The following is a 21,461-nucleotide window of genomic DNA, read 5'->3' on the forward strand; positions in this document are numbered from 1 at the left end:
TATATATATTATGTACCTACTACTTTATTTTGGTAAATTAATGTATTTATTATCTCCTTAATTTAAAATAACTTCTTTTGATTATCATTGCTTTTTTACCTATTCTTTATTTTTCCAAGTGTTATTTTTTTGTATAAAAGTAGAACTAAGATTGTTAACAACATTTATGTTGCTTTAGTAAGTGGATTATAGTTTGTTCTCGTATCACATAAAGAATCTATGCCCTTGATACCTGCATGTGGAATTTTTGCCGGATACCAATCTTTTTTAATATTTCCATTTCATATATGGGGGGGGGGGTCCATCAATCCCTTTCTAGACAGATAATGTTATTTAAAATACAGTCAAGTTTATATCAATAATTTGTTTTTTTTGTGTTTATGCAATGCAAACGTTTATTCTGAAACAGATTGACTTCCGGGGGGGCATGGTAGATAGCTGAGTTAGTTAGAGCATAGGGCACGGATCGCTTAGATCGTGGCTTTAAACCCTACCCGGTGTCAGTTGTTTAGACATTTATTAATTTGGTTGGTCTTTATTATGGTTATGTTAATTCAAGCTTAAAATGGACTTGCTCTGTTACGTTGTCAATAGGCTAATGGGTAACTGCAAGACTTGCACGACTCTTGCTGCAAGACCAAGACCAAGATCGGGAGTGCAATACCAAGACCAAGACCAAGACCAGGTGTATTGGCGCAAGACCAAGACCAAGACTGTCTAAGTCTCGTCTTGTTCTTGCATTTGGGCAACACTACTTCCCTGCTCGAAACGAGGTCGACTCTGTCCAAAGTTACGAGACAGCCAACTAAGCGTTTCTGGATAGCTTTCTGGATTCAGCAAGGAGGGAAAGGATGCTAAGAAACAGCGTCTAAACCGCTACCCAAATAAAACAACATCGCTTTATATAGTAACATATAACTGCCGCTCGCTATCAAAACAATACAGACTTATAACTGGAAAAAGGAGCTGAAAATATAAAATGGGACATCGTAGTAATCAGCGACGTTAGATGGAAAGATGAAGAGCTATTGGAATTAACGTCAGGAAATACAATATACTACTTAGGAAAATCAACGGGCAAAACAGGCGGTATTGGATACCTAATCAACAAGAAACGGAAACGAAGAGTAGAAGAAGTAACTATCATCTCAGATAGAGTAGCTAACTTTACTTTACAACTAACAAAGAGATACGATATACAAATTATTACAAATATACTCCCCAACGATTACTCACACTGGCAAAGAAATAGAAGGACTTACAGTAATATAACTAAAGCATTAAATAACAATAAAAGTATTTCATTTGTGATTTTAATGTTAAAGTGGAAAAGAGAAAAGACAAGGAACAAGTGATGGAGAAGTACGGAGTAGATGAAAGAAATGAAAGGGGAAAAATCTGGTTCAGTTTGCACACTACCAAAACATGCATAATGCACATACATTCTTTAAGAAAAACAGAAAATACTCTGAAAGTAGCACCAAATGGAATTACTAAGAACAAAATTAACTTCATTCTAACCAACAAAATTGCTACAATAAAAGATGTCAGTGTAATAATTAAATTTTAAATAGGCAGCGACCATAGACTTAATCAGAGTAAAAATTGTCCTAGATCTGAAAATAGAAAGAATAAATTTAATCATAAAACTAACAGTAATCGGTATAAATATTAACAATCTAAAAGAAAACTCAGATTACTACAAAAGAGCAATTGATAAAAGATTACATGACCAAATAGACAGCTCTTAAAAAGTATTAAGGAAGACATAAGAAATAAAATGAAAGAATAATAGAGTCGAATGCAATAGAAAACAGAAAAAGGTTTAAGAAAACAAGAAAAGTATTAAGCATTGGGAAGAAGCAAATCGTTGCTTTAACAAACTAGAACACCCGAATTATAGACAGCAATGAAATACACAATAAAACACTTGAAGAATCAATCAGTAATCAAGAAGATGTACCAGAACTCCTTTCGGAAGAAGTAGAATTGACAAATACAGAAATAAAAAGCGGTAAAGCAGTTCGAATAGATGGCATAATAGTGGAACTGCTTAAATACGCTGGCAAAAATACCTGGAAAATCTTAGCAGGCATATTTACGAACTGTTTAAGATCAATAAGCATACTAGACTATTAAAATACAGCAAACATAATTCTCATTCATATAAAAAATTAGCAAAGAGGATATCAAAAACTACAGACCGATAAGTCTACTACCAATCATATAAAAGATATTCACAAAAATCATCAACAGTTTAAAAAATGCATTAGATGCCGCACAGTCAACAGAACAAGCTGGTTTTAGAAATGTATTCAGTGCCCTAGATACATTCACACGCTTCAAAAACTAATAAGTGAAGCTTAAGACCATGTAATACCGCTATAATTAACCTTCGTAGATTTCGAGAAGGCTTTGCATTCTATATATCATAAGTCAGTTACCACCAAGACATTAACAAACCGTAGACAGAGACTTTAGCAAATATATATAAAGAAGCAAAAGCTGAGGTAAAAATTTATGAAAACATTTCAGAATTTCCCACTACCAGAGGTGTCCAAGAAGGATACGCAATATCACCAAAGCTCTTCACTGCAAGTCTGGAAAATATACTCAGCAGGCCTACCCATTGATGGAGAATACCTCGGCCATCTAAGTTTGCAAACGACACTTAAGACAGTAGACGGGTATGTAAACCTGGAACAATAGTTAATACATAAATCTGTCTCCTTACTGCCAGAAATCAACAGAAGAATAAAACTGGTTTCGGCATCTTTTAGTAGAAATGCAGTTATATTAAAATCAAAGATGCTACTCCACCTGATGAAAAAAGCATTCGAGCAGTGTATACTACCAATTAAGACATACGCCTACAAAACTTGGACACTAAAGAAAGGGATAGTAGCGAAACTAAAAGTCACCCAAAGGTCAATACAGCAACGCGTGCTAGATAATAACAAAGAGAGATCGAAAAAGAATAGAATGGATCAGACAGAAAACCAAAGTCACTGATGTAATAAGTGATGTAAACAGAAATAAATTTTTAAAATGACAGTGAGCGGGACATTAAGCGAGAAGAACTGACAACAGATGGTCCACTAGAATTACACTGTGGTATCCAAGGGCGTTAAGAGACAAAAACAACGTCCAAATTTTAAGATATGACTATGACATAAGGAAACAAGCCAGTACAACATGGCATAGAAAAGTGAATATTTGACAATTGTGGGCAGAAATTAAGAACGAATATATTCATTCGAGTTCAAAAATATGATCAACAGTGATCATACCATGATACTATATATAACAACCTTCTACGTCTTTTAGGTAAAATCTGCTTCATAGAAAAAATAATTAACGATCTCGAATCCATAAATATTGTGTTTAAGTTGTAATTTGTATTACATATTATACCTTAGTTATTATGCAGTCGTTAGTAACTCCCGGTTGGTGGGACATTTCAGTAATTACACAAGTGGTCACATATGGATGTGATCCGTGAACCTTTTCAACCTCTGATGAAAATCAATTGAGATTATTTGAGCGCAAAATATTGTTGCAAAAAAAGCTGACAAAGGTTGACAATAAAAAACTTTTCTTACACAAAATTTAACGAAGACCACGTTGCTCAACTCAGGGACCTTCATTGGGGGTGGGTAAGGAAATAAAAAGTCTGACACAGATAAACTGATCAACATTTGTTGTTATTTACTAACAAAACATCAAAAATAAAATAAAGATTTACTTTTACATATACACACCATAATACACCTGCATACAAATCATGTTGCATACCATCAAGACAGGTTTAATATACTACTTCCATTAATATAACATGAAGAACACCTAATTACTTTTTAATCATACTATTTTTGTTTTTTCTTTCTGTTCTCTATGGATCAGTTAAAACACATCATTAAAAGATCCATAACACATCCATAAAGATGTCACAAACAAAATTTTTACTATCATAACTAAATTTTAAAATATTGTTCTGAAGCTATTTTCTTGTGGCATTTTAAAGTAATTACTATTTAAATGGGAATAAGCTACAATTAAAGGTTAAAGTACGTTTATTTCAATGTTTGTATTTTGAGAACGATTTCCGAAGTGGAAATTGAAACGTCAATAAACGTACTTTAACCTTTAATTGTGGCTTATTCCCATTTAAATAGTAATTAAATTTTAAAATGTATTATGTTCATTATTTTATATGTTATATTTTATATGTGTGTTATTATTGTTGAGTGTCATAGCTTTATATAAATAATCTCAACGACTAGTAGGTTGCACTGACAATTTGTGATATATTGTAAATATTTACACATTCTTCTAATTACAGTGTCTACAGAAGAAGAAGGAATAAAACAATTCCGAAAGCTAGACCAAAAGTCAAAAGAGTGTTTCTGTAACATCCCGGCCAAACCTTCTGACTGCAGCCCTAATAAAACTGTGTTGTTTGTATATATACATAATATATATATATATATATATATATATATATATATATATATATATATATATATATTCTATTATTACCTTGTCATTCATTTTACGGTCTCGGTAGGGCATGAAAACTGGCCGAATCCTTTTTTGAATGTTCAGTCATCACTCTCCTGCACATTCCGCTAGCCAGCCTTTAATTTATTTGTTTTTTGTTATATTGGCGCTCTGTTGTAATTTGTTACATTAGACCAAAATATTTTTGTTACATTGGCGTCCAACGCCCACATTCATAACTTTTGTTACAAGTTTCTCAATAACTAAACTACAAATATGCACGTTTAAATGCACATTGATACAAATAATAACTGGCAACTGAAAACTAAAATCGAATATTGACTTATAATTATAAATTAGGCTTAGGCTAATTATTTCTTGGGAAGAAGATGTCTACTTTGGTTCGAAATATTTGTTTCCATAAGAAAGTACTACGCTTTCCAACGCTTTTAACTAAAAGCCAATATAATTTTGAGAGGGATTATGCGTGAGTAATACTTAAATGAAGTGGTTTAAAAGAAAAAGTATTCGTTTATCGAATACTATAGCCCCAAACATAATTTATTACTAAGAGGGTTTTTTAAGTGTAAGGATATTTTAAACACTCATGCGTATTCGAAACGATAAAAATTAATAATTCCAAGACATAGTCAAATAAAAATACAGGCATGTAATAAGGAAATTCAGCCTGCTATAATATTAAGCAATTAATTAATGCAAAGCGCAAGTAGAAGAAGAAGAAGAAGTACCAGGTAAGCGACACTACTATTATCGATAGAATCTTTCACATCTGCATTCAAAATATAAATCCTACATAATTAAAAAAAAACATCAGTTGTTTAAAAATGTTCCGCTCATAAAAGTATTAAATACAAAATTAATTAAAACATTTCAAGGAAAATACAAACAAGGGAAGACGAGATAAAAATCTATTTAAAAATTTTAATTTGATGCCACAGTCAGATTAGTTATAATCCCGGGATTACACTTGTGTCGGAAAATGCTTACAGCATGGACCGTGCATAACTTTGTTTGAAATGATATTCCAAGTATTTCTTTTAAATTTTTAGAGTATTTTAACTAATCTACTAAATGTTGATAAAATGGAGAAATTTATATAAAAAATATAGATTTTTAAATTGGATTATCAATAAAAAAAAAGAGAAGTTTTCTTATGATAATTTTAATGGAATTCGAACGCCGTCTCGATAAATTTGGCCCGATACTTAAACAAGAAATAATCTACCTTACGTCATAGTAGTCTAAACTATGTTCTGTGACTTTTTAAATATTCTTAGAGTATAGTTTTTTAATTTGCAGTTACACGTGCTTTCTCCAAAACTACTTTCTTGTGGCATGATTAAGTTAAATAGTATGTTTTTATGGGATTAAGCCACAATCATTGGTTGTGATTGTGATGAAATTCACATTTTTAAAAAATTAATATTTGATCTTTCGATTTCCACTCCGGAAATCGTTCTCAAAAAAGGTTTTTTGTAAAAACTATGTAAAAATGTGTATCACCAAAGATTTTGTTATTGGTTGTGTCATTTTAAATTTGCATGCTTGACCTAGATCTTGTAGACCAACAGTTCATAGTGGCTATAACACATTTTAAGGGTGGTATTTTTACCCTAGGATAGGATAGGATAGACCCAAATTCTGACTGCTTTTGTGTATTCCATGTTATGTATATGTTTATGTAGAAAAGTATATTATAGTTGTGGTTCTGTAACATAAATTGTGTCAAAATGTGTTGTATGTAATGTCAATGGCTGTTAGCCTATAAGATCTAGGTCAAGCATGTCAGCTTTGAAATGACATAACCAATAACAAAATCCTTGGTGATACACATTTTTACATAGTTTTTACAAAAAACCTTCTTTGAAAACGATTTCCGGAGTGAAAATCGAAACGTCAAATATTAGTTTATTAAAAATATGATTTTCTTCATAATCACAACCAATAATTGTGGTAATCCCATAAAAAACATAATATTTACCTTGCTTTCCCATCGAACTGTTGTCGTTTTAATGAATACTAGAGGACCAACTCGACATCGAGTTTTTTAAATGAAATTTTTATTTTGCGAGAAAAATTAAGAGATCAATACAAACAATATAAGCAAGAATATACATAACATTCATCAATAATAATGCAAGTAAAAAGTGTATTAAATATCACGAAATATTTCGTCGAAAACAATGTTTTTTGTTACAATGTTATCATTTAGCAGTTAATTTTGCATGCTGATCACGAATCTGGTGTCAGATTTGCTCTATCTTGATGTTTTATGCGCGTTTCGGGTCACTTCCGATATCGGATCGCAACCGGAAGTACATATTTAGATTTGTCTCGACGAGACCTTTCGATCCATATATACATTGTGGGGTCTAAAACTTAAAGTAAATTTTAACTTCCGGTCATCTCAAAACCGGAAGTAAATTTTTGTACCAAAAGTATATCTTGACAATCCCATACGTAATACGAATAATATTCCGAAAAAATATTTTAATTATCCAATATGGTTTTTGAGTAAAGTGGTGGACAAGAAAAGGGCTTAGCGTTTTAGTATATAAGATACGCTCAAAATACCTTGAATGTGCATGTTACTATATGAGCTCTTTCTGTCACTAACCCTCTATAGGTCCTTATAAAACACTTTCCTAGATTGCAACAGTTTTTGAATCCTAGGTTAATCCTGTCAGAGAGAATAGTAATTCTTTTATGGACCAATAGTGCTACACCGCCGATTTGTGTATTGTACTGTTAATGGAACTGGTAGAACACATATTCAGAAGGAAGTATGGTACATTGTTCTCCTGGTAGTCCCGTTTCACCTAGACCAAGGACATCCTATTTGATCCTAGTTAGTTTCTCTTTTAGTCCATTTAGTTTCTCAGGTGATTTGTGGTATCTGGGAGTAAAACTAGCAATATAAATATGTTTCTTCCGATTTTTTAATGAGGTTTTGCCTCCACCAGATTTAATGAGGTTGACCTCCTTAAAGGTGTGGGATTGAACATGGAGAACCTGGACCTTGACACCAGATCCTGTTATTTGTGAACTTATTTACGGTGTTTTAGCTATAACTCGTCACGCTGGCAAGACTAGTGGGTAAGTGTTGGTGTGGGATATAGGGAAGGGATTTGAGGTTCGAGAAGGATAATACTGGGACCTGGGCTTGGTATTCTCAAAGTAGAGAGTGGAGGCAAAACCAGGAGCTCGCGTAGACAGTGATGCTAAATCCCTAAAGTAGGTCTACTTTCTATTGTGATCACAGAGGAATATATACCTGTTACCTAAATTTTATTAATTATTTAGTTGATGGAAATGAATGTACCTCTTAATAATTCTACCTGTTCCAGAAATGAACATATCATTTTAAAATATAAAATAAAAATATAGTTCTTTACGCTTTTCTTAGTGTAGAATAAGTAAAATAGTCACTTTATGAAGTTTGCTCGGGATAGCCGACTTGTTGGCACCACCACAGCCTCTTAAATAGTTTTCACACCTAAATACAAGAGGGGTAATCTACACTTTTACGCACCAAGTATTATTTTTATTAGTTAGTTCTCACGCATCGCCCTTGAGGCACGTGCATTTTAAAACACTCTCAATTCACGTATAAAATATTTCTCTACGCCGAAATCGGGCATTTTTCTCATAAATACGGTTTTCTCTTTTACGTGTGATAAAGAAAGAATTATTTGATATTGTAACTGTCAGCTACGTCCATATTGAGACTTTTTTACTCTAAAAATAGTTAATTATAAGTCGATAAACTAAAGGTGATTTTATTTCTCTGGAGTTATATTTGCTCACATTAACAATCCTTATCCTTCAACGGTCACTGAAGAACCAAACCTATGGAGATACATCCAGTCACAAGTCCTTTGAAGTAAGGCTTGGAATCAAAGGATTTCCAACCCTCGAATGTAGGGAACCAGTTACAAGGCTCCCACTCATTCGTGGTCCTATCGAGCACAGATTATTTGATGAAACAGGACTGAAGAAAGAAAAGGATTACACACGCCGGAGAGCAACAGGAAGAAAGAATAATGGTTTCTCGTCCCTAGAAGAAAGATTGCACAAGTTGACATTCGTTCAAGATTAGACATGTGTGTTTTGTGAAAAGTGCGTTATGTGCTGGTAAGCGACAGCGGTAATTAAATTGGATATTTGAAAAACATTTGGTGAGGTTAAAAGTCTTTCTATATTTTCTATAATCACTGCATGCACATAATTTATATTGGTAGATATTTGTCTCGACTTTTATTTGTTTATTAATATTTATATTAACTAATGGCTTTGATTTGACAACAGATCTTTCTTCTCAATATCGCTAAAGATAGCTGACAATTATTTATTATACAGATTGTCTCACAGCCCGCTCTCAAGAAAAACATTTATTTATCACTCTAGTAAAAATACTCTATTAAAATTAAAATCGCGTCTTAGTTGAAAAAGACATTTACACTAAACAAAATCATTCACTCTTATTTCTCGCTCAGCATATATTTGCAAATAAATTCACTTTAAATAAAAAATGGAAGCTTTAAAGAAAAAGCGCAAATCACTTAAAGCTTCAATTACACGTATCTGAGAATGGTTTATAGCCAATAAAGACACAGAAAACGAAATACTTGATTTTGAAAATAGGAAAGAAAAACTTTTTAATTTTTTCACACAATATAAACAAACTCAATTAGAAATCGAACAGACTGATGATAGCGACCAACAATCAGCTGATCGAGCAAATGTTGAAGAAAAATACTTCAACACACTCAAAGGTTTGCAAAGAAAAATAATAGAATTAAATTTAACAGAAAATAAAGCACCTAGCTCAAATAATAATGCTGTTTCCAGTGCGAGGCTGCCTGAAATTAGCATGAAAACCTTTACCGGCAATTTCTCAGAATTCAATGAATTTTTTCAACTATTTGAAACTCTGATCACAAACAATTCAAGTTTAAATAATGTACAAAAGTTTATATATTTAAAATCCTTCCTCAAAGGAGAACCTTTAAACTTAATTAGCAGTATCGAAGTAGTAGATGCAAATTTTGCTATCGCTATAAAAACCCTAAAAGAAAGATATGATGACAAATCACGAGTGATTAGTACTCTTATAAAAAGACTGTTAAAGTCTCAATCTCTAGTTAAATGCACTCCTCAGGTACTAAGAGATTTTCTTGTACACACGAAGCAAACGCTTCAAGCTCTTAGTAATCTCGAAGTTCCAATTGAACATTGGGACCTCCTTTTAATAGAAATATTTTTAGAAAAAATAGATTTTGCTTCTCACAAGGCCTTTGAATATGAAGTAGGTTCTAATAATGTTCCAACACTCAAACAATTTTTTGAATTTCTAGAAAAAAGATGTGATGTTTTAGAGAAACTTAATTACACTGAAACTCAGTCAAAGTTTAATAATAAAGTCACTCAAAAAACTGCTCATATTTCTACTATAAATAATAATAAACCTAGCTATGAAAATTGCATATTTTGTAAACAAACTGGTCATAAAATATATCAGTGTAACTTATTTAAAGACACAAATTCTCGAGAAAGATTTAATTTTGTAAAGCAAGCACAGCTTTGCAGAAACTGTTTTGGCACTAAGCATTTTACTGATAAATGCATCTCTAAATACACATGTAAAATTTGCAATAAAAAGCACAATACACTTCTGCATGAAGAAAATAATTTTTCTCACACTCATCAAAATAATTTATTTTCTCCCACTCGAAGCAATCAAAGTGCTTCAAATTCACATGATGGTAATCAAAGTCACGCCAATAGGCAACAATCACGCTTTAATGCACCACAAACCTCTCAATCCTCCGCAAGTATACAGGGTGATTTACAAACTCGCCATAGTGCACCACATATCTCTCAAAGTCATTTTCATGTTCCTCAAAGGAGTAATATTGCCCAAGTTACTCAAAGAATTAATTCTCCACATTCATATAATGAATCACCAAACACTTCTACTCACTTAAGCACTCAGACAAATGAATATTGTCTACTCTCAGACACACAAAGACAAAATTCATCTTGCATCTCTTCTCTCTCCACTTTCAATCCAAAAAACGAAGTTTTGCTAGCCACAGCGCTGGTAACAATTTACTCTAAAAGTGGACAACCTGTACACGCAAGATGTCTTCTCGATAATGGATCTCAATCGAGCTTTGCAACAAAAGATTTAGTAAATAAACTAAATTACTCTACCACTAATAAAAGATTACAAATTTCCACAATCTCTCAAAATTGTTCCATCTCAAATGAAATGGTAAACATTGAATTTTTCCCATATAAAAACAATGATATGAAATTTGAAGTATCATGTGCAGTTTTGGATAATATTACGTGTAAAATACCTCAGGTACCTCTAGATCGTAGCAAAATAAAAATACCAGCTGGCATAAAGCTCAGTGATCCCTCTTACTCCTCCCCAGGGAGAATCGATCTCTTATTAGGTGCAGAAATTTACTGTGATCTATTAAAGGATGGTTTAATTCATATTGGAGCAGGTCTTCCAGTGCTTCAAAACACTCTTTTAGGATATGTCATGTTCGGTAACTTATCTCCTCAAGTTTCATCTAAGAAAAAGATGCACTCTCACTCAAACTGTAACTATTCACACTCGAATCATATTTCTTTATTTGTTCAATCTCACACTGAAGAAGAAAATATAAATAATCTTCTCCAAAGGTTTTGGGATATTGAAGAAGTTCCCGAAATAAAGCGTTTAAGTCCTGATGATGAAAAGGCTGAGAAAATATTTAAAGCCACAACACAAATCCTACCGAATGGACAGTTCCAAGTAGATTTACCCCTATGCACGCCTAATGAAAATAATAAATTGGGCGACTCTTTCCAAATGGCGCGAAGGCGATTTCTAAATTTGGAGAACAAATTCTAAAAAAATGATTCTCTTTACAAACAATATAAATCTTATATAGATGAGTATGTTGAATTAGGACATGCAAAATATGTTCCGTTGTCTCTGCAGAACATACACTCAGAAAACAAATATTTCTTGCCTCACCACAGTGTAGAAAAAGACACTTCTCTCACAACTCGTTTGCGCGTAGTTTTTGACGCATCCATGAAAACCACTTCTGGTTTTAGCCTTAATGATATTATGTTAAAGGGTTATACCACACAACCAGAACTATTTGACACTTTAGTCAACTTTAGACTCTTCAAGTATGTATTCACATCTGATATAAAAAAGATGTTTAGACAAATCAGAATAAACCCCAACCAAACTTTCTTATTAAATATTTTGTGGCGCAACTCTCCCTCGGAGCCGTTAAAATGTATACAATTGGAAACGGTTACCTATGGAACGAAACCAGCTACCTTCCTTAGCACACGATGTTTAATTGAACTCGCAAACATGCATAAGGAAGAATATCCTCTCGCTCATGATATGCTCATTAATTTTTGCTATATTGATGACATATATTATATGGTACAAATAGTATTGAAACACTCACACTTGCGCATGAGCAAATCACTGCACTGCTACAAAAGGCAGGCATATCTCTTCACAAATGGTGTTTAAATTCACCACAATTTTTAGAAAATATTTCACAATTTTCAACTGACTCCACGTATGTTATATCTTCAGAAAATCATTCTAATAAAATATTAGGTGTTTGTTGGGACTCTAAATTAGATAGTTTCTCTATTTCAGTACCAGAAATCGAAATAAAAGATTCCTACACTAAGAGACAAGTGCTCTCGATAATCGCAAGTTTTTTCGACCCCAAGGGATTAATTAATCCTGTAATAGTAACTGCAAAAATAATAATGCAAAAAATTTGGCTTTCAAAAATTCAGTGGAATGAAAGTTTAGACTCTACACTCTCAAATGAATGGTTACATTTTCTCAAACATATTTCAGCCCTAAAACATTTAAAAATTCACAGACCTTTTTTTATTGAAAATTATGTATGTAGTATACAAATCCACGCATTTTCCGACGCTAGTGAAAAGGCATACGCCAGCTGCATATATATTAGAGTTACTTATAGCTCAAGAAATGTCTCTTCCACACTCATCACCTCTAAAAGTAGGGTAGCTCCAATAAAAACATTAACTTTACCTAAGTTAGAACTTATGGGTGCTGTTTTATGCAGCAAACTCACTAAAAGAATAGTTGAAATTCTAGATAATAAATTACCTCAAATAGACTCAATAAACTGCTGGACGGACTCAGAAATCGTACTTGCTTGGTTAGGCTCACATAGCTCGAGATGGTCAAAGTTTGTTGCAAATAGAGTTTCTGAAATACAAGGAAACCCACAATTTAAGTGGCGATATGTAAAGTCAAAACAAAACCCCGCAGATATTGCGTCAAGAGGCATGTCTGCTCCTGAACTTCTAAACTCAAAATTTTGGTTTCAAGGTCCCTCATTTCTACTTAATTATGACTTAGATTTAACTTCTTATGATTCAAAACCAAATATAAGTAAAATACCCGAGGAAAAGAAAATAGTTCATCTAGCACAAGAAAGTCCAATAAGTTTCATTGAAAATTTATCTCTCAAATTTTCAAACTTCTCAAAACTACAACGCAGTATCACACTTATTCTCAGGTATATTCACAATTTCAAGTTTCCAAATGAAAAATATGTTGGACCCTTCTCTGTTTCAGAATTAAAAAATGCTGAAAATTTAATAATAAAACTTTTGCAAAAGGCACACTTTTTTCGAGAATTTTCTTGTCTTGAAAATAAGGAGATAATTTCAAATAGAACAATTTTAAAACTCAACCCATTCATAGATAATCAGCAAATGATTCGTGTAGGTGGTCGTCTAAGGTACTCAGACGTCCCATATGAACAGAAGTACCCATTACTTCTACCCTCTCATAATCACATAGTAAAATTAATGCTGCATAGAGAACATATAAGATTATGTCATGCAGGCCCTCAAAATACTCTTTCCAATTTTCGTTTAAGATATTGGTGTCTAAATGGTCTCAAAGAAACTAAAAGGATAATTAATAAATGTCACGATTGTTTTAAATTTAAAGCAAAGACAGCCACACAGTTAATGGCTGATTTACCACGGGAACGTTCATGTTTCTCCCCTCCATTTACCAATGTTGGTTTAGACTTTGGTGGTCCATTTCTTATAAAAAGCTCCAATTTAAGAAAGGCTCCAAAAATAAAATCCTACATAGCGTTGTTCGTATGTATGGTTACTCGTGCAGTGCACATCGAACTAGTCACAGGTCTCTCCACCGAAAGTTTCTTACTTGCTTTAAAAAGATTCATCAGTAGGAGAGGCTGTCCACAAATTATCTACTCAGATAACGCCACTAATTTTCTAGGAGCTAGAAATCAGTTCAGGGAAGTTGCACTATTTCTTAAACAAAAGGAAACCTCTGAGTCCATATTCAATTTTCTCTCCTCTTCTGAAATCCAATGGAAATTTATTGTAGCCCATTCTCCGCATCATGGTGGAATTTGGGAGGCAGCCATAAAAAGTGCCAAATATCACATTTTAAGGCTTTTAGGCAATACCACTTTAACTTTTGAAGCCTTTAGCACAGTTCTCGCACAAATAGAAGCAGTACTAAACTCACGCCCTCTTTGTGCTATGTCAAATGATCCAAATGACTTTAACACATTGTCTCCAGGACATTTCCTAATAGGAAAACCAATTACGTCATTTCCTGAAGAGATAGTTACGGAAATACCTGACAATAAATTAACAATTTGGCAAAACTACATGAAGATTCAGCAATCATTTGCCAAACGCTGGAAAATTGATTACCTTAATCAACTTCAGAATCGCCCCAAGTGGTTAACACCACAGAAGAATCTTGAAGTTAACGACTTAGTTCTATTAAAGGAAGATAAAGTTCCACCCCTACACTGGCCATTGGCAAGAATTGTTGAATTGTTTACTGGTAAGGACGATAAGGTCCGAAGTGTTAAAATAAAGACTAGAGATGGATATTTTAACAGACCCATTACAAAATTCTGTCCTCTTCCTGTGGACAAAGTAGAAAATTAAAATTTTAAATTTTGTCACATTTATATGTATTACTCTAGTTTAGGAATAGTTATTTCTTAAATTAAATTTAAGTTAAGTTTGCTTACTTTCTCAAATCACTCTTTCTTTCGTTTTGAAGTAAATACTTCAACGCGGGCAGTCTATGTTCCAGAAATGAACATATCATTTTAAAATATAAAATAAAAATATAGTTCTTTACGCTTTTCTTAGTGTAGAATAAGTAAAATAGTCACTTTATGAAGTTTGCTCGGGATAGCCGACTTGTTGGCGCCACCACAGCCTCTTAAATAGTTTTCACACCTAAATACAAGAGGGGTAATCTACACTTTTACGCACCAAGTATTATTTTTATTAGTTAGTTCTCACGCATCGCCCTTGAGGCACGTGCATTTTAAAACACTCTCAATTCACGTATAAAATATTTCTCTACGCCGAAATCGGGCATTTTTCTCATAAATACGGTTTTCTCTTTTACGTGTGATAAAGAAAGAATTATTTGATATTGTAACTGTCAGCTACGTCCATATTGAGACTTTTTTACTCTAAAAATAGTTAATTATAAGTCGATAAACTAAAGGTGATTTTATTTCTCTGGAGTTATATTTGCTCACATTAACAATCCTTATCCTTCAACGGTCACTGAAGAACCAAACCTATGGAGATACATCCAGTCACAAGTCCTTTGAAGTAAGGCTTGGAATCAAAGGATTTCCAACCCTCGAATGTAGGGAACCAGTTACAAGGCTCCCCCCTACTACCCTATTAATTATGTATTTTTGGCCTGTGGGTTTCACAATTATTTCTATGAAATTTAAAATATAGGTAATTACTAAATAGAGTAAAAATTCATCAACCTGTAGCTACATTTTTTACACAAATAGTTTAAACGTGACATCAAATATTACATAAATTAAAATTTTCACGACCTTGTTCTACATCAAATCGAATCCGCAGTAGCCAAATTGTGTTAAGTTCAGAGCGTGATTAACATATAAACCAAGTTATTTCGTATTTTATAATCCGAAACACCAGCAATTTGATTAAAATTGCTTTAACGTTAGTTAATAGACACAAAAGAACAGTAACGTCGGGAAATAATAAGGAAATTTCAAGGAATTAATTAAAATGAAAAGATTTATAGTCTACAGAAAGACACTGTAAAACGGAACTTCTAGTAAGTAGTTATAAATACAGACAGACCATCATGAATATTAAGAGATTTTATTGTATTTTTGATCCTTTTGACCTGGTGTAGCTATTGCACTACACAAGCTCGTTTATCGCTTCTACGGGGGTCGACATAAGTCAAGCAACGCTCTCGAAAAATCGTCATAAGTCCAGCAACGCTCATAAGTCTGACAACACTGTCGAAAAAAATTAAAACGAAGTACGATACACTTACATTATGAAGCAAAGCATGTTCCTGCCTCAGACAGTTGCGTCGGTGTCATACAATTTCCGAACTCGCCGCTACCAAATTGTTTAACAATGTGGAAGATGTACCAGAAAATATGAAAACATTGTCGCTGAAGTTTTGTTGAGCAGCCAAACCAATTTGCAGTGTGGCTATCGGAAAAATAGCAGCCAAGATGATCCGCAGTTTCAATTTCATTTTGTGGTCGGATAAAGCAATCTTTAAGCTGAACGGTACGGTCAATCAGCATAACTGCGTATACTGGAACGACCAGAATCCTCACGTCTTTATTGAAGAAGAATTAAACCTGCCTAGGGTGTGTCCTGGGCAACTGCATTGGTCTGCAGGCTAAACTAAGTGAGGGTAGCCAGATATGGCGAAAAAACACCGAGCAATTGCCGGTATAAGCAATCCCCCACCTACTGGCCGACGGCTTCGGGCGGACGAGCTGGTTAATTGAAGGGCACTCCTTTGTCCTGAGATCGAGAAATCGGTCTCAAAGGCGGATGAACCAGGAAGATGATCAACGACATAGGGCTACAGAAGGCCACGGGAAACCACTGTAGTAAAGGCTCACAAGAGCATCCCTAGTACAATCATCATGGCTAGCAATAACCAAATGAGTAACTTTACTGATCATGGGCCGCGGAAACCAAGATCCGGCAGGGGAAGTAAATCACAAGTTAGCCACAGGGCTTCCCAGGTCGTAAGTCAGCGAAATCCCTGTGATGTAAATAATGAAACACTTTTTAAAAATATCACAAGAGGAAATATGAGAATTGCAGCACGGAACGTACAAAGCTTACTACAATCAGGTAAAGTAGATAATACTGCGATAGAAATGGAAAGATTAAGTATCGAAATTCTGGGAATAAGCGATGTACAATGGCCAGGGTCTGGAAAATAACGGACTAGAAACGGAGCTATATATTATAGTGGATATTCTGATAGAACAAACCGATATGGTGTGGCCATAATGGTAAGCAAGGAAATAGATAAATCCGTACTTGGTTTCACGACGCTTTCTAATCGCATTATAATGCTACAAATTAATACCAATATGGTGAAAATTAATGTTATTCAAGTATATGCACCAACAGCTGACAAGAAGGAACAAGAAATAGAAAATTTCTACTAGCAATTGGAAACAATAATGAAAACAACAAAAAAACGTGAAGTTCTGATACTAATGGGTGACTTCAATGCCAAAGTGGGTAGAGGAAGTGTGGAGAGTTGTGTTGGAATGTATGTATTGGGTGAGCGAAATGAGCGTGGTGAAAGACTCATTCAGATGTGCCAAACAGAAGAACTAGTAGATATGAATAAAATGTTTAAATTGCCAAATCGCCGGCTGTACACGTGGAAAGCTCCTGGAGACAACAAAGATAGAATTATAAGAAATCTGATAGATTACATCTTGATAAGGAACAGGTACAAGAACTTTATTACAGTAGTGAAGACTTACCCTAGAGCAGATGTACACTCGGACCACAACCCAGTAGTAGCAATTATGAGTGTAAGATTGAGAAAACCATTAATGAAAGGATCTAGACTGCAAATATACATTGATAAACTAAGAGAACCAAATACATACCAAGAAACTCGAAATAAAATAAATCAGAGTATCCAAAAAATAAAACAACAAAATAAGAACACTACAGATATTGAAACAAAATGGAAGATTATAAAGAACACAATAGAGACTGTGGGACGGAAAATATTAACATTTACAAAAGCTGCCAAACAAGAATGGATGACACAAGAAATTCTCGAAAAGATGGACGAAAGAAGAATATGAATATAAGAATGTCCATTAAATGTGAAGAAATTGAGGAATGTGAGGCAAGGTATGACACTTTCAACACCCATAAGAAGGTTAAAGATATGATTTCAGGAAATCGTAAAAAACCAATCGGGATATTAACAAAATGCAGATGGTACCACTATAACTGAAACGCAAGACAAATTACGTAGATGGAAAGAATACATTGAACACGTATTTTATGACCAAAAAGCAGAACAATTAGAAGTTGACAGAGAAATCACGGGACCAGACCATAATGAAAGAGGAAGTTATTTATGCCATAAAACACACAAAAGGTAGAAAAGCTCCAGGACCCGATAATATACCAATTGAACTATTGAAGATAATTGATGAAGATAATATTGATGTCTTGGTAGACCTTTTTAACTCCATATACAAGACGGGACACATACCCAAAGAATGGCTTCTCTCAACTTTTGTAACGATTCCAAAAATCACAAATGCTAAAGATTGCAATGACTATCAGACAATTGCATTAATGAGCCACACATTGAAAACCTTCCTTAAAATTATACATAACAGAATCCACATGAAATTAGAACAAGAAATAAGTGATTCACAGATGGGTTTTAGAAAGGGTCTAGGAACTAGAGAAACATTATTTGGAGTCAATGTTCTGACACAACGATGTCTGGATATGAATCAGGACATATATGCTTGCTATAGATTTTAAAAAAGCTTTTGACAGAGTTCAACATGAAAAGCTTTTAAGTATTCTTAGGACCAAAAACATAGATAGTAGAGATCTACAAATTATATCGAATCTGTATCAAAATCAGAAAGCAAGAATAAGAGTCGAACGAGAACTGACAGAGGAAGTAAGTATACTTAGAGGAGTTCGACAAGGGTGCATACTTTCACCACTCTTATTCAACGTCTACAGTGAAGTGATATTTCAAGAAGCTTTACTGGATATTGTGAAAGGTATTTTGGTCAACGGAAATAGCATTATTAATATTAGATATGCGGACGATACGGTCATATTTGCAAGTGACATGGAAGATCTACAGTACATAATACAACATGTATACAATGCATGTGAAAGGTACGGACTGCAAATGAATTTCAAGAAAACGAAATCAATGATATTCTCAAAAAAACCACAAAATGTAGATAACCTGATCATCAATAATACAACGATCGAAAGAGTAACAACATATAAATATTTAGGAATGTGGCTAATCGAAGATGGACATCAAACAAAAGTAATCAGATCTAGAATAGAAATGGCAAGAAACACGTTCATAAAATTGAAGAGCTTACTTTGCAACCGTAACCTTAATCTAGAGATCCACACAAGAATGCTAAGTTGTTACGTTTTTTCTACTTTACTATACGGCATGGAAGCATGGACAATAAAACAGTCTGAAATCAAAAAATTAAACTCCTTTGAGATGTGGTACTACAGGAGAATCCACAGAATATCGTGGACTGAAAAAGTAACTAATATAGAGGTGTTACAAAGAATGAAGAAAGAATGTGAAGTCATAAAAACTGTTAAAATTAGAAAGATTCAATATCTGGGTCATATAATGAGAGGTCATAGATTAATTATGCAAGGGAAGATACAAGGGAAGAGAAACCCAGGACGACGCAAAATATCCTGGCTAAAAAATTTGAGAGAGTGGTTCGGTTGCAGCTCATTAGAATTATTCAGAAGCGCGGCCAATAAAAAATTAAAATAGCGATGATGATTTCCAACCTCTGATAGGAGAAGGAACCTGAAGAAGAAGGGTATGTCTATGAACAGATAGCTATGCGGGAGGTCTCTTATGTTCGCACTTTTTTGAGGGTAACGTGACGGGCCAAAGTTATCTAGAAATGCTCGAAGATTTACGTTGGCAAATTGACAACGACCCAATACTCGCAAACATCTGTGATTTCATACAAGAGTTGTGCCATACTACGAGGCATGTGTGTGGGAGTACCTTAATTTTAAAGAAAGAAAGTTCATTTTAAAGAAAGGATAGGTAGACGAGGAATCATTGAGTGACCCGCACGGTCATGTGACCTGACACCTTGTAATTTCTTCCGGTATAAATATGTGTTATACTCTTATACCAGAACGAACATTTGTTAAAATTGCTAATTTTAAATAATTTGCTTCACTTTTTAGGAAAAATTTTCTTAAAATTATATAAAGCTCTGTAAGAGCGCCTGTATCTTTCAACTTTTACAAGTTGAAGAATGTAAAACCTTACTTCAGTCACATGAAATATTGGTCCCGCATTTGGTATCTGAGTTGATTTAGGAATGTTTTTTTTTAAGAAACCTTTTTTCATTCTAAATCCCTCCCATCCTCTATGGTACCTTTAAGAATAAGTTGCAGTATTCCGTATCAATTTCCTCTCCATGTGGGTTCCAGATAAAAGATTTTCCAGTAATTAAACGGTTTCACATGTTGCTCCATTTTAACAGGGATCTATGTATTGAACCTTGGACAACCTCAGGTCAGGTCTTCTCAAAGGTTACCCAACCGTTCGAAGGAGATGAATGTCACGGCTGAGCGATCTCAGAATATGGTTTAATGGCTCGTCTAAATAACTTTTTTGAGCAGCGTTAAAAAGGGTTCAAATAATCATGTATCGTCAAACTTCGAAAAAAGGAATATCTGCTAATTATTTCAGTCATATCCGATGATGTTGAATATCGTATCCAACATTTTAAATGTTGATTACTGTAATTGATCTCAGCACTCCCTTCCTGAACTAGCTACTCTAGTTGATTATTATTGAAGATAATATCTTCAAAAAACTTGATGTCTTTCGTGGTTCCCCAAGTATTTCTAAAGTGCTTGGTGAGAAGTATCAACATCTTTAAGCTTAAGTAAATTTACTTCTTGCAGACCACTTTCTATAATAACGGGGTCAATCAAATGGACCGTACAACCTTTCTTTAATACACTTTTAAATGCTTGCAAATTATTTCTGTAACTAATTTCTCCTTTAATGGTAATATTTACAGATTTTTATTTTCTTAGGAAAAAGCCCTTTGTATTTTAAAAGAAAAATACCATGTACAAGTGGGTCTAAAAACACTTGAAATTGTTTCTGAACTATAGCTATTTTTAAAAACAATTCCAAATACGTTTTTGAGTGCGATATAACTTGCAGTTTTTTAATATCTTTCTTAATATTACCAAAGACCCTATCAGCTGGCAAGAAAGAAGGGTGTACCACCGGAAAAATTACCTCTAATGTTTTAATTACCCTAATGTTTTGTACATTTTTGGTGCTCTTGATGAAGCCATTTGCAACGCTGTCAGTGTTATTTGCCACTGCGGCCATCTGTCATTTGCCTAATGGTGGTTAATTCAGAGTGAAAATCAATTTTGTTAAGCCTGTCAAAAACGGCGGAAGAAATCTCTTGGAACTTTTCCAAATTCGTCATCTGTCTAATAATACGAAAATCCATTTTTTTATGTAAGATTTGATTGAGAGGTTAACTGGACTATGATGAAATTATACTAGAGTTGCCTAGAGTAGTAGGCACTTTGGTCGGGGATCTTAGGAAGGTTTTTCGACAATTGGAAGATAGTGTTGCATTGCAATGCATTAGCAATGCATTAGCACTTAACTTATGAATTTTGTTTTAACCATCAATTTTGTTTTGTCTTCTTCATCTACAGATCTTTTAATTTTTTCTGCAAACTCAAACCATAAGGAACACACATCAGTA

General features: G+C 33.8%; 1 protein-coding gene across 2 annotated transcripts in view; it reads left to right on the top strand.

Moving 5' to 3' along the window:
* LOC140432405 (calcitonin receptor-like) overlaps nucleotides 1–21,461 on the top strand; it is a 465,986-nt gene that overhangs the window by 312,525 nt on the left and 132,000 nt on the right. The window lies entirely within an intron of this gene.

The sequence above is a fragment of the Diabrotica undecimpunctata genome, chromosome 1 (genome assembly GCF_040954645.1).
Source record: "Diabrotica undecimpunctata isolate CICGRU chromosome 1, icDiaUnde3, whole genome shotgun sequence".
Taxonomy (NCBI): Eukaryota; Metazoa; Arthropoda; class Insecta; order Coleoptera; family Chrysomelidae; genus Diabrotica; species Diabrotica undecimpunctata.